The sequence below is a fragment of the Rhinoraja longicauda genome, unplaced genomic scaffold, assembly GCF_053455715.1.
Source record: "Rhinoraja longicauda isolate Sanriku21f unplaced genomic scaffold, sRhiLon1.1 Scf000353, whole genome shotgun sequence".
Lineage (NCBI taxonomy): Eukaryota > Metazoa > Chordata > Chondrichthyes > Rajiformes > Arhynchobatidae > Rhinoraja > Rhinoraja longicauda.
Genome location: NW_027601571.1, coordinates 74,817 through 91,495, shown reverse-complemented (window position 1 = coordinate 91,495; position 16,679 = coordinate 74,817). Strand labels below are relative to the sequence as shown.

The 16,679-nt window shown below is 44.6% G+C and overlaps 2 long non-coding RNA genes across 2 annotated transcripts; both read right to left on the bottom strand.

Annotated features, from left to right (window-relative positions):
- Positions 1–771: 771 nt before the first annotated feature.
- Positions 772–7,019, bottom strand: LOC144590855 (uncharacterized). Its single transcript, XR_013546597.1, has 3 exons — positions 6,907–7,019; positions 4,309–4,523; positions 772–821 (listed from the first exon to the last, which is right to left on the bottom strand). It is a non-coding gene; the product is annotated as an uncharacterized LOC144590855 (long non-coding RNA).
- A 2,032-nt stretch (positions 7,020–9,051) lies between these two features.
- On the bottom strand, positions 9,052–15,270 carry LOC144590848 (uncharacterized). The gene is made up of 3 exons (XR_013546591.1): positions 15,150–15,270; positions 12,558–12,772; positions 9,052–9,075 (listed from the first exon to the last, which is right to left on the bottom strand). It is a non-coding gene; the product is annotated as an uncharacterized LOC144590848 (long non-coding RNA).
- Positions 15,271–16,679: the final 1,409 nt, after the last annotated feature.

The following is a 16,679-nucleotide window of genomic DNA, read 5'->3' as shown; positions in this document are numbered from 1 at the left end:
CGTTGAAATGTCAAATACTAGAGGGCATGGCTTTAAGATGAGAGAGGGGGAAAGTTTAAAAGAGATATGGGAGGCAAGATTTTTACTCAGAGGGCAGTTTGTGCCTGGAACATACTGTGTGGGTGGTGGTGGAAGTAAATACGATAGCAATGTTAGAGGCATTAAGACAGAGACATATACAGGCTGGGAATAGATGGATTTACACCAATCAGCCAAAACATTATGTCTTGATGAGCCAAAACATTATGACCACCTGCCTAATATGCTGTTGGTCCTCCATGTGCAGCCCCATACGCAGCAGGGCGCGATCCAATGTTATTCACTTTGCCCGTCAGTGGTCATAATGTTTTGGCTGATCGGTGTATACCACGTGGAGGTAGTTGGGTTTACTTGGATGGACAACATAGTGGCCTTTTCCAGTGTGTGGGAAGGAAGTGCAGATGCTGGTTTAAACCGAAGATAGACACAAAACGCTGGAATAACTCAGCGGGACAGGCAGCATCTCTGGAGAGAAGGAATGGGTGATGTTTCGGGTCGAGCCCCTTCTTCAGACTGAAAGTCCTGTTCCTGTGTTGTACTGTGTTCTAGGGTATATTTTCTATTATCAACCTCTGTGGTCGAATGGCAGGACTCCAGCCATTAGTTGGTTCCATGCAGTGGACCTGAATTTTTTTCTATTTGCACTCCCTTTAGGTTGAGGTTAAAAAATGTTAAGTTGATTGACTACCCACAGCCAAGAGATGCAAATTGTTTATTCCTTACCTGAAATTATTGACTATTGCTCGAAGATAATTTGGGTCCGGTCTGTACACAGCATCAAGCTGCAAAAGAAATACATCTATGAGGATTCATTTGCAATCGTTTGATAAATAAACTGCAAAACTAAGAGTTGTTAACCAAACTAACATTTTGAGTGGCCATATCACCGGCCATCGTGTACTGTCTCTCCGATGACTGGATAGCACGCAACAAAAGCTTTTCACTGTACCTCTGTACACAAGACAACAAACTAGACTGAACTTTTGTCAAAAGGCAAACAAATCAGAGTGGGAGCAGGGAGGATAATTTAAAGAGACAGGTGGCTTGACTTCCCAGCCACTTCCATTGCTTCTCCTACCCAAAGCATTTCATACATCAGTTTCAAAATCGGAACAAATAGGCACAGCAAGCAGTTAGCCACCACCTACAGTGTGTTACCCCACTCAGCTAGTTGTTCCACAGCCCTGCAGCTTAAAGCAGCGCATGCTAGACATGTTTTTTTCTCTGGAGAATTATACCTTAGAAATATAGAAACATAAAAACATAGATACATAGAAAATAGGTGCAGGAGAAGGCCATTTGGCCCATCGAGCCAGCATCGCCATGGCTGATTATCCAAAATCAGTACCCCATTCCTGCTTTCTCCCCCCATCCCTTGCTTCCGTTAGCCCGAAGAGCTAAATCTAACTCTCTCTTGAAAACATCCAGTGATTTGGCCTCCACTGCCTTCTGTGGCAGGGAATTCCACAGATTCACAACTCTCTGAGTGAAACAGTTTTTTCCTCATCTCAGTCCTAAATGACACACCACTTATTTGTAACTGTGGCCCCTGGTTCTGTAAGGTGTATACGATCATGAGAGGAATAGATAGGATTAATGCAGTCTTTTACCCAGTGGGGGAATTAAAAACCAGAGGACATAGGTTTAAGGTGAGAGGGGAAATTTAATAGGAACCTGAGGGGCAACTTTTTCACTCAGAGAGTATATGATACGATACGATACAATACAATACGATAGAACTTTATTTATCCCAGGAGGAAAATTGATTTGCCAACAGTCATGAAACACAAAATACACGAAACATGAAATCAAAATGATGAGTGGAAAGGATTGGGAGATGTACAAAAATTGGGGGGGTGATTCAGTCTACCCCACGACAGAAGGGGGAGGAGTTGTACAGTTTGATAGCCACAGGGAAGAAGGATCTCCTGTGGCGTCCTGTGCTGCATCTTGGTGGAACCAGTCTGTTGCTGAAGGTGCTCCTCAGGTTGACCAGAGTGTCATGGAGAGAGAGGGTGAGCTCTATTGTCCAGGATGCTCTGCAGTTTGAGGAGCATCCTCCCCTCCAAGACCCCCTCCCATGAATCCCAGATGGAACGAGCTGCCAGTGGAGGTAGTTGAGGGAGGTACAATAGCAACATATGAAAGACACTTGATAGACACAAAATGCTGGAGTAACTCAGCATATCTGACAGAAGGAATGGGAGGCGTTTCGAGTCGAGACTTTTCCTGACAGGTGCAAGTATAGGAAAGGTTATAAAGAATATGGGGTAAATATTGGAAAATGGGACTTGCTTCAATGGGACATATTGGTTAACATGAATGACTTGGTCTGTTTCCGTGCTACATGAGTCAGGAAGGTTTAAGTTCAAAGCACACAATAAAAATACGAGAACCTCTTTCTACTTGAATGACTTTATAGTAGAAGGTAATGTTTTTTTATTTGATGAGATGGCTCTCACTGAACTTAGGAAGTTGGCAGGACAGTTGAAAGGTGTCCCCTGGTGTTCCCTGGTATGATGTATATAGACCTTGTCATAAATTCCCCTTGTAAATAAGACAATTAAACATTTTTTACTCTCTTGACTCTTGAGGTCCATTTCAGGACGCTTAATATTACATGCAAAAGGTTTAAAGAGACGTGTATCACAGCAGATGTTGGTTTAAAAAGGAGACAGAAAGTGCTGGAATGACTTAGCAGTTCAGGTGGAATTTAGTTTAAGAAAAAAACTGTAGATGCTGGTTTAAATCGAAGGTAGACACAAAATGCTGGAGTAACTCCGCAGGTCAGGCAGCATCTCTGGAGAGAAAGAATGGGTGACGTTTTGGGTCTCGCCTCGAAACGTCGCCCATTCCTTCTCTCCAGAAATGCTGCCTGACCCATTGAGTTACTCCAGCATTTTGTGTCTATCTGGCTTTTAGTTTAGTTTAGTTTAGAGATACAGCGCGGAAACTGCCCCTTTGGCCCATCGATTCCGCGCCAAAGAGCAAACCCTGTCCCACTATCCCACACGCTAGGAACAATGTTTACAAAAGCCAGTTAACCTACAAACCTGTACGTCTTTGGAGTGTGGGAGTGTGGGAGGATATTGGAGCACATGGAGAAAACCCACGCGATCACGGGGAGAACGTACAAACTCCGTACAGACAGCACCCGTAGTCTGGATTGAACCCGGGCCTCTGGCGCTGTGAGGCAGCAACTCTACCACTGCACCACCGCGCTGTCCTAGAATTTCGACAGAACGTGAATAAGTGATATTTTGGGTCGGGACAATGAGTTCGAAGAAGGGTCCCAATCTGAAACATTGCCTATTCATGTCTTTTGGAGAGGCTGCCTGACCTACTGAGTTACTCCTGCACTTTGTGTCATTCATCATCACTGAAGCATTTGCTCAGTCCTGTACAAGTATTAGACTCACGGAACATAAAGACAGGGAAGGAGGCCGTTCAGCCCAGCTGGCCCATGCTAGCAACCAGTGGGGCAAACCAGTCAACATCACTCAGCCAGTTCCCTTGCACAACATTTTCCCAAAATTGTACTCTGCATTTTTCCTTTGAAAGATTGAAATGGCTCTGTCTCTGTCAACGTGGCTTAAGATAGGAAAATCCACTCGGCAAATCTCCTTGGAGATTCAGAGATGCAACATTACTCTCCTGCACCTTCTCATACTTAAAGCACACTAAAAGAAAATATGCCATTAAACATATCTACAGTAATACTTAGGCTGTATTCCTTACTAAATGAGAAAATGATAAAGAACGCACCAAAACCTGTCAGCGACCTCCTCTGGCAGCTAGATCAATATGGGGTCCATGGGAGGTGGTCTTGGGGGGGAGGATGCTCCTCAAAGCATCTCCTGCAGAGCATCCTGGACAATACAGCTCACCCCCTCCGTGACACACTGGTCAACCTGAGGAGCACCTTCAGCAACAGACTGGTCCCACCAAGATGCAGCACAGAACGCCACAGGAGATCCTTCTTCCCTGTGGCTATCAAATTCCTCCCCCTTCTGTCGTGGGGTAGACTGACCCTCCACCCACCCCCCCCCCCCCTCCAACCTTCCCCCTCCCCCATCCCCAATCTTTGCACATCCCCCATCCTTTCTGCTCGTCACTTTAATTTCATGTTTCATGTATTTTGTGTTTCTATGACTGTCTGCAGATCAATTTCCCTCCTGGGATAAATGAAGTTCTAAGGCATTGTTTCGTAAAAACAATAGGATCAACGAGACATTAATAAATAGATCAACACAGAATAAGGGAACTTACCCCAGTTGTAATACTGGCAGCCAAGGATCGGAAGTTGCGGGAACTTCGATTATTTAAGCTTGGTTCAAAATCACCAACAACACTGAAAGAGAGTGGGACATTAGCTACAACCCGATTTTGCGTGGTTGTAGTTGGTGATTCTGTTGTACTGGCAGTTGTTGGTCCAGATGTAGTTGGTAATTCAGTTGTACTGGAGAATTGTGATTGTGCGGAATCTGGTGGTACAATGTTGAATGAGGAAAACAACATTATTAGTTCATAATTTTTGTCTTTTGGAAAGTTCATTTTAATCTTCCCTCTGACATTAATACTTGCATCATCCCACGACCCACAATTTTCTGCTCTATTTGTGTCCTGTTAGGTCCAGTTTCTGTACCTTCACGTCCTTTTGAGACTGATATCTGAGTATTATTGCACTATCTATGTCAGGTGAAACTAGGACTCTGGACTCCAGTAGCATGTCACACATTAAGCCTGGGTACCAGGCTTGCATTACTGGAATTCTGTTTCTTTGGCATATCTGCCTTTGGTGCAGTTACATTAGACATTTGTGGGCGGCACGGTGGCGCAACGGTAGTGTTGTGGCCTTACAGCTTTTACAGCGCCGGAGACCCAGGTTCAATCCCAATTTCGGGTGCTGTCCGTACAGAGTTTGTACGTTCTCCCCTTGACCTGCTTGCGTTTTCTCTGAGATCTTCGGTTTCATCCCACACTCCAAAGGCGTGCAGGTTTCTAGGTTAATTGGCTTGGTATAAATGTAAATTGTCCCTAGTGTGTGTAGGATAGTGTAGTGTGCGGGGGTCGCTGGTTGGTACGGACTCGGTGGGCCGAAGGGCCTGTACATCTAAAACTAAAAAACTAAAGACGGACAGTTACAATGGGTTGGGAATAGTCTTTGCCCCAAGGTTCTTGGTGTAGTAAATGCTGGAGTAACTCAGCAGGTCAGGCAGCATCTCGGGAGAGAAGGAATGGGTGACGTTTCAGGTCGAGACCCTTCTTCAGACTGAATATATATATATATATATACACACACACACACACACACATATATATATACATATATATATGTATGTGTATATATATATATATATATATATATAATGGCTTCCGACCACTGAGCCTTACCCAATGTGTTCCATTCCCCCAGGGAAGCTTTGCATAGCATTTGTCACGTTAATTTTCCACATTATACTGATACTTAATTTTTGGACGTTATTTAGACTAAACACTTTAACTCCCCCTTCCATTCCCACACTGACATTCCTATCCTGGGCCTCCTCCACTGTCAGAGGCACAACGCAAATTAACATAGAAACATAGAAAATAGGTGCAGGAGGAGGCCATTTGGCCCTTCAAGCCAGCACAGCCATTCAACATGATCATGGCTGATCACCCAGAATCATTTGAGGAACAGCATCTCATATTTCATTGAGAGGTCACAGCGGCGGTCGATGAAGGCGCCGACCGACGGGCGAGACGTCCCCGTGAAGTAAGGAAGTCGCTGCCACGGGAAGGAACAAAGGAGGACCTGGCGTGGGGGGACCGCCCTGAAGAACAATAGACAATAGGTGCAGGAGGAGGCCATTCGGCCCTTCGAGTCAGCACCGCCATTCAATGTGATCATGGCTGATCATTCTCAATCAGTACCCCGTTCCTGCCTTCTCCCCGTACCCCCTGACTCCGCTATCCTTAAGAGCTCTATCTAGCTCTCTCTTGAATGCATTCAGAGAATTGGCCTCCACTGCCTTCTGAGGCAGAGAATTCCACAGATTCACAACTCTGACTGAAAAAGTTTTTCCTCATCTCAGTTCTAAATGGCCTACCCCTTATTCTTAAACTGTGGCCCCTTGTTCTGGACTCCCCCAACATTGGGAACATGTTTCCTGCCTCTAACGTGTCCAATCCCTTAATAATCTTATACGTTTCGATAAGATCTCCTCTCATCCTTCTAAAATGGGGGGACCGCCGTGGGGGGGGGGGGGGGGCAAGAACGAAGGGGGAACTGGTGCAGGGATGGGGGCCAAGGTATGCAAGGATAGAAGTTCACTGTGACTTGTCTCATGTGACGATAAGGTTTTCATTCATTCATTCATTCATTCATTCATTCATTCATTCATTCAGGTGAGTGGAGAATCTGGAGGGAATTGACAAGAAGGTGGTTAGAACAGAAAATGTGATTAATGGGTAATTGATAGTTGGCATGGACTCTGGGCCGAAGAGCCACTAAATCTTTACTATAAAGGAACATACTCTAATGCAAGTTTTTTTTCAATTGATTCACAGGGTGACAACATTATTAATGTTATGGAGGGATGTGGGAGGAATTTCCTCTTTGGAACCTTTATTTCCGACCCCTTTCACCTTTACGAGAAACATTGACCAGTCAACTTCAACCTGCTGGTTAGAGTCACAGAGTGATACATTGTGGAAACAGGCCCTTCAGCCCAACTTGCCCACACTAGTCAACGTGCCCCATTTATACTAGTCCCACCTTTGGTGCATATCCCTCCGAACCTGTCCTATCCATGTACATCAGTCTTTGCAACAATCAGGTAGCTCTTGCATTGTGAAATTTGCAGCATAATTTATAACACTTACCACCAGAACTGATGGTCCCTGGAATAAGTGTGACGTTTCCTAAATCCGTGCCATTTGCTAAACTATTAACCAATTGTCTCACCACTTCTGACCCATTGGGAGGTGGGGTGGTATTTCCATACTCTAGGGTACAGTTTGCGATAATGGATCCATTCCTAGAAAAAGTAAATTCATCTGGTTATACATCTTGAACTGTAATATCCAGTTTATTTCATATCCAGCAACGTTTTGAGAACCATGTTTAGACAGGAGTTTGGAACAAATGTTGAACTAGTCATAGATAGCCATAATCATACTGCACAGAAACAGGCCCTTCGGCCCAACCCGTCCGTGCTGACCAAGATGGCCCTCTCCCCATCAGAACTACCCCCTCCATCGACTCCTTTAAGTCCAGGCTCAAAACCTATTTCTACTCCCTAGCTTTTGAGGCCCTCTGAGGGTGTGCTGTGAACTGTTTATGTATGTGCTGTTATGTTTGTGTGCCATTGTATGTTCGTCCTTAGTACCTGAACTGATGTACAGCACTTTGGTCAATGTGGGTTGTTTTTAAATGTGCTATACAAATAAAATTGACTTGACTTGACATTTGCCCGCATTGGGCCTGTATCCCTCTAAATCTTTCCTAAGATAGATACAAAATTCTGGAGTAAATCTGGAGAAAAAAGGTGGGTGATGTTTCAGGTCGAGACCCTTCTTTAGAGTCTGTAGAAGGCTCTCGACCCGAAACATCACCCATCCATGTTCTCCAGAGATGCTGCTGAGTTACTCCAGCACATGGTGCCCTTTTATATATTAACCAGCATCTGCAGTTCCTTGTTTCTAAAGCCAGATCCAGAACCATCTTACCCCAAAGGTTCAAAGGACATATGTTACTCCAGCTTTTTGTGTCTCTGCATCTGCAGTTCCTTCCTACACATTTCGTCTATATTCATACCGCTGAGTTGTAAACTGAATGATGCCTGGATTAAGGAGTAATAGCTAAGCCAGGATCCCATTGACTTACAAATTTGAAAGAGAAAATTGGGTTGGATTGGACACACCCTCAGAAAACGCGCCACAAACATCACCCGGCAAGCCCTGAAATGGAACCCCCAAGGAAAAAGGAAAAGAGGTGGCCCCAGGAACAGCTGGAGAAGAGGGGTCCAGGCACAAATGTCTGGGAGTGGTTCAACTGGGGAGATCTCGAAAGACCGAGGAGCCAAGGGCTTAAGAAGAAGAAGAGCTGTAAGAAGAGATTAGGCAAACTTGGATTGTTTTCTCTGAAGCATCAGAGGCTGAGGGGAGGCCTGATAGAGGTTGATAAAATTCTGAGAGGCGTAGATAGGGTAGATGATATATTTTTTCCCAGCGTTGAAATGTCAAATACTAGAGGGCATGGCTTTAAGATGAGAGAGGGGGAAAGTTTAAAAGAGATATGGGAGGCAAGATTTTTACTCAGAGGGCAGTTTGTGCCTGGAACATACTGCGTGGGTGGTGGTGGAAGTAAATACGATAGCAATGTTAGAGGCATTAAGACAGAGACATATACAGGCTGGGAATAGATGGATTTACACCAATCAGCCAAAACATTATGTCTTGATGAGCCAAAACATTATGACCACCTGCCTAATATGCTGTTGGTCCTCCATGTGCAGCCCCATACGCAGCAGGGCGCGATCCAATGTTATTCACTTTGCCCGTCAGTGGTCATAATGTTTTGGCTGATCGGTGTATACCACGTGGAGGTAGTTGGGTTTACTTGGATGGACAACATAGTGGCCTTTTCCAGTGTGTGGGAAGGAAGTGCAGATGCTGGTTTAAACCGAAGATAGACACAAAACGCTGGAATAACTCAGCGGGACAGGCAGCATCTCTGGAGAGAAGGAATGGGTGATGTTTCGGGTCGAGCCCCTTCTTCAGACTGAAAGTCCTGTTCCTGTGTTGTACTGTGTTCTAGGGTATATTTTCTATTATCAACCTCTGTGGTCTAATGGCAGGACTCCAGCCATTAGTTGGTTCCATGCAGTGGACCTGAATTTTTTTCTATTTGCACTCCCTTTAGGTTGAGGTTAAAAAATGTTAAGTTGATTGACTACCCACAGCCAAGAGATGCAAATTGTTTATTCCTTACCTGAAATTATTGACTATTGCTCGACGGTAATTTGGGTCCGGTCTGTACACAGCATCAAGCTGCAAAAGAAATACATCTATGAGGATTCATTTGCAATCGTTTGATAAATAAACTGCAAAACTAAGAGTTGTTAACCAAACTAACATTTTGAGTGGCCATATCACCGGCCATCGTGTACTGTCTCTCCGATGACTGGATAGCACGCAACAAAAGCTTTTCACTGTACCTCTGTACACAAGACAACAAACTAGACTGAACTTTTGTCAAAAGGCAAACAAATCAGAGTGGGAGCAGGGAGGATAATTTAAAGAGACAGGTGGCTTGACTTCCCAGCCACTTCCATTGCTTCTCCTACCCAAAGCATTTCATACATCAGTTTCAAAATCGGAACAAATAGGCACAGCAAGCAGTTAGCCACCACCTACAGTGTGTTACCCCACTCAGCTAGTTGTTCCACAGCCCTGCAGCTTAAAGCAGCGCATGCTAGACATGTTTTTTTCTCTGGAGAATTATACCTTAGAAATATAGAAACATAAAAACATAGATACATAGAAAATAGGTGCAGGAGAAGGCCATTTGGTCCTTTGAGCCAACATCGCCATGGCTGATTATCCAAAATCAGTACCCCATTCCTGCTTTCTCCCCCCATCCCTTGCTTCCGTTAGCCCGAAGAGCTAAATCTAACTCTCTCTTGAAAACATCCAGTGATTTGGCCTCCACTGCCTTCTGTGGCAGGGAATTCCACAGATTCACAACTCTCTGAGTGAAACAGTTTTTTCCTCATCTCAGTCCTAAATGACACACCACTTATTTGTAACTGTGGCCCCTGGTTCTGTAAGGTGTATAAGATCATGAGAGGAATAGATAGGATTAATGCAGTCTTTTACCCAGTGGGGGAATTAAAAACCAGAGGACATAGGTTTAAGGTGAGAGGGGAAATTTAATAGGAACCTGAGGGGCAACTTTTTCACTCAGAGAGTATATGATACGATACGATACAATACAATACGATAGAACTTTATTTATCCCAGGAGGAAAATTGATTTGCCAACAGTCATGAAACACAAAATACACGAAACATGAAATCAAAATGATGAGTGGAAAGGATTGGGAGATGTACAAAAATTGGGGGGGTGATTCAGTCTACCCCACGACAGAAGGGGGAGGAGTTGTACAGTTTGATAGCCACAGGGAAGAAGGATCTCCTGTGGCGCCCTGTGCTGCATCTTGGTGGAACCAGTCTGTTGCTGAAGGTGCTCCTTAGGTTGACCAGAGTGTCATGGAGAGAGAGGGTGAACTGTATTGTCCAGGATGCTCTGCAGTTTGAGGAGCATCCTCCCCTCCAAGACCCCCTCCCATGAATCCCAGATGGAACGAGCTGCCAGTGGAGGTAGTTGAGGGAGGTACAATAGCAACATATGAAAGACACTTGATAGACACAAAATGCTGGAGTAACTCAGCATATCTGACAGAAGGAATGGGAGGCGTTTCGAGTCGAGACTTTTCCTGACAGGTGCAAGTATAGGAAAGGTTATAAAGAATATGGGGTAGATATTGGAAAATGGGACTTGCTTCAATGGGACATATTGGTTAACATGAATGACTTGGTCTGTTTCCGTGCTACATGAGTCAGGAAGGTTTAAGTTCAAAGCACACAATAAAAATACGAGAACCTCTTTCTACTTGAATGACTTTATAGTAGAAGGTAATGTTTTTTTATTTGATGAGATGGCTCTCACTGAACTTAGGAAGTTGGCAGGACAGTTGAAAGGTGTCCCCTGGTGTTCCCTGGTATGATGTATATAGACCTTGTCATAAATTCCCCTTGTAAATAAGACAATTAAACATTTTTTACTCTCTTGACTCTTGAGGTCCATTTCAGGACGCTTAATATTACATGCAAAAGGTTTAAAGAGACGTGTATCACAGCAGATGTTGGTTTAAAAAGGAGACAGAAAGTGCTGGAATGACTTAGCAGTTCAGGTGGAATTTAGTTTAAGAAAAAAACTGTAGATGCTGGTTTAAATCGAAGGTAGACACAAAATGCTGGAGTAACTCCGCAGGTCAGGCAGCATCTCTGGAGAGAAAGAATGGGTGACGTTTTGTGTCTCGTCTCGAAACGTCGCCCATTCCTTCTCTCCAGAAATGCTGCTTGACCCATTGAGTTACTCCAGCATTTTGTGTCTATCTGGCTTTTAGTTTAGTTTAGTTTAGAGATACAGCGCAGAAACTGCCCCTTTGGCCCATCGATTCCGCGCCAAAGAGCAAACCCTGTAAACCATCACTATCCCACACGCTAGGAACAATGTTTACAAAAGCCAGTTAACCTACAAACCTGTACGTCTTTGGAGTGTGGGAGGATATTGGAGCACATGGAGAAAACCCACGCGATCACGGGGAGAACGTACAAACTCCGTACAGACAGCACCCGTAGTCTGGATTGAACTCGGGCCTCTGGCGCTGTGAGGCAGCAACTCTACCACTGCACCACAGCGCTGTCCTAGAATTTCGACAGAACGTGAATAAGTGATATTTTGGGTCGGGACAATGAGTTCGAAGAAGGGTCCCAATCTGAAACATTGCCTATTCATGTCTTTTGGAGAGGCTGCCTGACCTACTGAGTTACTCCTGCACTTTGTGTCATTCATCATCACTGAAGCATTTGCTCAGTCCTGTACAAGTATTAGACTCACGGAACATAAAGACAGGGAAGGAGGCCGTTCAGCCCAGCTGGCCCATGCTAGCAACCAGTGGGGCAAACCAGTCAACATCACTCAGCCAGTTCCCTTGCACAACATTTTCCCAAAATTGTACTCTGCATTTTTCCTTTGAAAGATTGAAATGGCTCTGTCTCTGTCAACGTGGCTTAAGATAGGAAAATCCACTCGGCAAATCTCCTTGGAGATTCAGAGATGCAACATTACTCTCCTGCACCTTCTCATACTTAAAGCACACTAAAAGAAAATATGCCATTAAACATATCTACAGTAATACTTAGGCTGTATTCCTTACTAAATGAGAAAATGATAAAGAACGCACCAAAACCTGTCAGCGACCTCCTCTGGCAGCTAGATCCATATGGGGTCCATGGGAGGTGGTCTTGGAGGGGAGGATGCTCCTCAAAGCATCTCCTGCAGAGCATCCTGGACAATACAGCTCACCCCCTCCGTGACACACTGGTCAACCTGAGGAGCACCTGCAGCAACAGACTGGTCCCACCAAGATGCAGCACAGAACGCCACAGGAGATCCTTCTTCCCTGTGGCTATCAAATTCCTCCCCCTTCTGTCGTGGGGTAGACTGACCCTCCACCCCCCCCCCCACCCTCCAACCTTCCCCCTCCCCCATCCCCAATCTTTGCACATCCCCCATCCTTTCTGCTCGTCACTTTAATTTCATGTTTCATGTATTTTGTGTTTCTATGACTGTCTGCAGATCAATTTCCCTCCTGGGATAAATGAAGTTCTAAGGCATTGTTTCGTAAAAACAATAGGATCAACGAGAGATTAATAAATAGATCAACACAGAATAAGGGAACTTACCCCAGTTGTAATACTGGCAGCCAAGGATCGGAAGTTGCGGGAACTTCGATTATTTAAGCTTGGTTCAAAATCACCAACAACACTGAAAGAGAGTGGGACATTAGCTACAACCCGATTTTGCGTGGTTGTAGTTGGTGATTCTGTTGTACTGGCAGTTGTTGGTCCAGATGTAGTTGGTAATTCAGTTGTACTGGAGAATTGTGATTGTGCGGAATCTGGTGGTACAATGTTGAATGAGGAAAACAACATTATTAGTTCATAATTTTTGTCTTTTGGAAAGTTCATTTTAATCTTCCCTCTGACATTAATACTTGCATCATCCCACGACCCACAATTTTCTGCTCTATTTGTGTCCTGTTAGGTCCAGTTTCTGTACCTTCACGTCCTTTTGAGACTGATATCTGAGTATTATTGCACTATCTATGTCAGGTGAAACTAGGACTCTGGACTCCAGTAGCATGTCACACATTAAGCCTGGGTACCAGGCTTGCATTACTGGAATTCTGTTTCTTTGGCATATCTGCCTTTGGTGCAGTTACATTAGACATTTGTGGGCGGCACGGTGGCACAACGGTAGTGTTGTTGCCTTACAGCTTTTACAGCGCCGGAGACCCAGGTTCAATCCCAATTTCGGGTGCTGTCCGTACAGAGTTTGTACGTTCTCCCCTTGACCTGCTTGCGTTTTCTCTGAGATCTTCGGTTTCATCCCACACTCCAAAGGCGTGCAGGTTTCTAGGTTAATTGGCTTGGTATAAATGTAAATTGTCCCTAGTGTGTGTAGGATAGTGTAGTGTGCGGGGGTCGCTGGTTGGTACGGACTCGGTGGGCCGAAGGGCCTGTACATCTAAAACTAAAAAACTAAAGACGGACAGTTACAATGGGTTGGGAATAGTCTTTGCCCCAAGGTTCTTGGTGTAGTAAATGCTGGAGTAACTCAGCAGGTCAGGCAGCATCTCGGGAGAGAAGGAATGGGTGACGTTTCAGGTCGAGACCCTTCTTCAGACTGAATATATATATATATATATACACACACACACACACACACACACATATATATATACATATATATATGTATGTATATATATATATATATATATATATATATATAATGGCTTCCGACCACTGAGCCTTACCCAATGTGTTCCATTCCCCCAGGGAAGCTTTGCATAGCATTTGTCACGTTAATTTTCCACATTATACTGATACTTAATTTTTGGACGTTATTTAGACTAAACACTTTAACTCCCCCTTCCATTCCCACACTGACATTCCTATCCTGGGCCTCCTCCACTGTCAGAGGCACAACGCAAATTAACATAGAAACATAGAAAATAGGTGCAGGAGGAGGCCATTTGGCCCTTCGAGCCAGCACAGCCATTCAACATGATCATGGCTGATCACCCAGAATCATTTGAGGAACAGCATCTCATATTTCATTGAGAGGTCACAGCGGCGGTCGATGATGGAGCCGACCGACGGGCGAGACGTCCCCGTGAAGTAAGGAAGTCGCTGCCAAGGGAAGGAACAAAGGAGGACGTGGCGTGGGGGGACCGCCCTGAAGAACAATAGACAATAGGTGCAGGAGGAGGCTATTCGGCCCTTCGAGTCAGCACCGCCATTCAATGTGATCATGGCTGATCATTCTCAATCAGTACCCCGTTCCTGCCTTCTCCCCATACCCCCTGACTCCGCTATCCTTAAGAGCTCTATCTAGCTCTCTCTTGAATGCATTCAGAGAATTGGCCTCCACTGCCTTCTGAGGCAGAGAATTCCACAGATTCACAACTCTGACTGAAAAAGTTTTTCCTCATCTCAGTTCTAAATGGCCTACCCCTTATTCTTAAACTGTGGCCCCTTGTTCTGGACTCCCCCAACATTGGGAACATGTTTCCTGCCTCTAACGTGTCCAATCCCTTAATAATCTTATACGTTTCGATAAGATCTCCTCTCATCCTTCTAAAATGGGGGGACCGCCGTGGGGGGGGGCAAGAACGAAGGGGGAACTGGTGCAGGGATGGGGGCCAAGGTATGCAAGGAAAGAAGTTCACTGTGACTTGTCTCATGTGATAATAAGGTTTTCATTCATTCATTCATTCAGGTGAGTGGAGAATCTGGAGGGAATTGACAAGAAGGTGGTTAGAACAGAAAATGTGATTAATGGGTAATTGATAGTTGGCATGGACTCTGGGCCGAAGAGCCACTAAATCTCTCCATCACCCTGTGACTTACTATAAAGGAACATACTCTAATGCAAGTTTTTTTTCAATTGATTCACAGGGTGACAACATTATTAATGTTATGGAGGGATGTGGGAGGAATTTCCTCTTTGGAACCTTTATTTCCGACCCCTTTCACCTTTACGAGAAACATTGACCAGTCAACTTCAACCTGCTGGTTAGAGTCACAGAGTGATACATTGTGGAAACAAGCCCTTCAGCCCAACTTGCCCACACTAGTCAACGTGCCCCATTTATACTAGTCCCACCTTTGGTGCATATCCCTCCGAACCTGTCCTATCCATGTACATCAGTCTTTGCAACAATCAGGTAGCTCTTGCATTGTGAAATTTGCAGCATAATTTATAACACTTACCACCAGAACTGATGGTCCCTGGAATAAGTGTGACGTTTCCTAAATCCGTGCCATTTGCTAAACTATTAACCAATTGTCTCACCACTTCTGACCCATTGGGAGGTGTGGTGGTATTTCCATACTCTAGGGTACAGTTTGCGATAATGGATCCATTCCTAGAAAAAGTAAATTCATCTGGTTATACATCTTGAACTGTAATATCCAGTTTATTTCATATCCAGCAACGTTTTGAGAACCATGTTTAGACAGGAGTTTGGAACAAATGTTGAACTAGTCATAGATAGCCATAATCATACTGCACAGAAACAGGCCCTTCGGCCCAACCCGTCCGTGCTGACCAAGATGGCCCTCTCCCCATCAGAACTACCCCCTCCATCGACTCCTTTAAGTCCAGGCTCAAAACCTATTTCTACTCCCTAGCTTTTGAGGCCCTCTGAGGGTGTGCTGTGAACTGTTTATGTATGTGCTGTTATGTTTGTGTGCCATTGTATGTTCGTCCTTAGTACCTGAACTGATGTACAGCACTTTGGTCAATGTGGGTTGTTTTTAAATGTGCTATACAAATAAAATTGACTTGACTTGACATTTGCCCGCATTGGGCCTGTATCCCTCTAAATCTTTCCTAAGATAGATACAAAATTCTGGAGTAAATCTGGAGAAAAAAGGTGGGTGATGTTTCAGGTCGAGACCCTTCTTTAGAGTCTGTAGAAGGCTCTCGACCCGAAACATCACCCATCCATGTTCTCCAGAGATGCTGCTGAGTTACTCCAGCACATGGTGCCCTTTTATATATTAACCAGCATCTGCAGTTCCTTGTTTCTAAAGCCAGATCCAGAACCATCTTACCCCAAAGGTTCAAAGGACATATGTTACTCCAGCTTTTTGTGTCTCTGCATCTGCAGTTCCTTCCTACACATTTCGTCTATATTCATACCGCTGAGTTGTAAACTGAATGATGCCTGGATTAAGGAGTAATAGCTAAGCCAGGATCCCATTGACTTACAAATTTGAAAGAGAAAATTGGGTTGGATTGGACACACCCTCAGAAAACGCGCCACAAACATCACCCGGCAAGCCCTGAAATGGAACCCCCAAGGAAAAAGGAAAAGAGGTGGCCCCAGGAACAGCTGGAGAAGAGGGGTCCAGGCACAAATGTCTGGGAGTGGTTCAACTGGGGAGATCTCGAAAGACCGAGGAGCCAAGGGCTTAAGAAGAAGAAGAGCTGTAAGAAGAGATTAGGCAAACTTGGATTGTTTTCTCTGAAGCATCAGAGGCTGAGGGGAGGCCTGATAGAGGTTGATAAAATTCTGAGAGGCGTAGATAGGGTAGATGATATATTTTTTCCCAGCGTTGAAATGTCAAATACTAGAGGGCATGGCTTTAAGATGAGAGAGGGGGAAAGTTTAAAAGAGATATGGGAGGCAAGATTTTTACTCAGAGGGCAGTTTGTGCCTGGAACATACTGCGTGGGTGGTGGTGGAAGTAAATACGATAGCAATGTTAGAGGCATTAAGACAGAGACATATACAG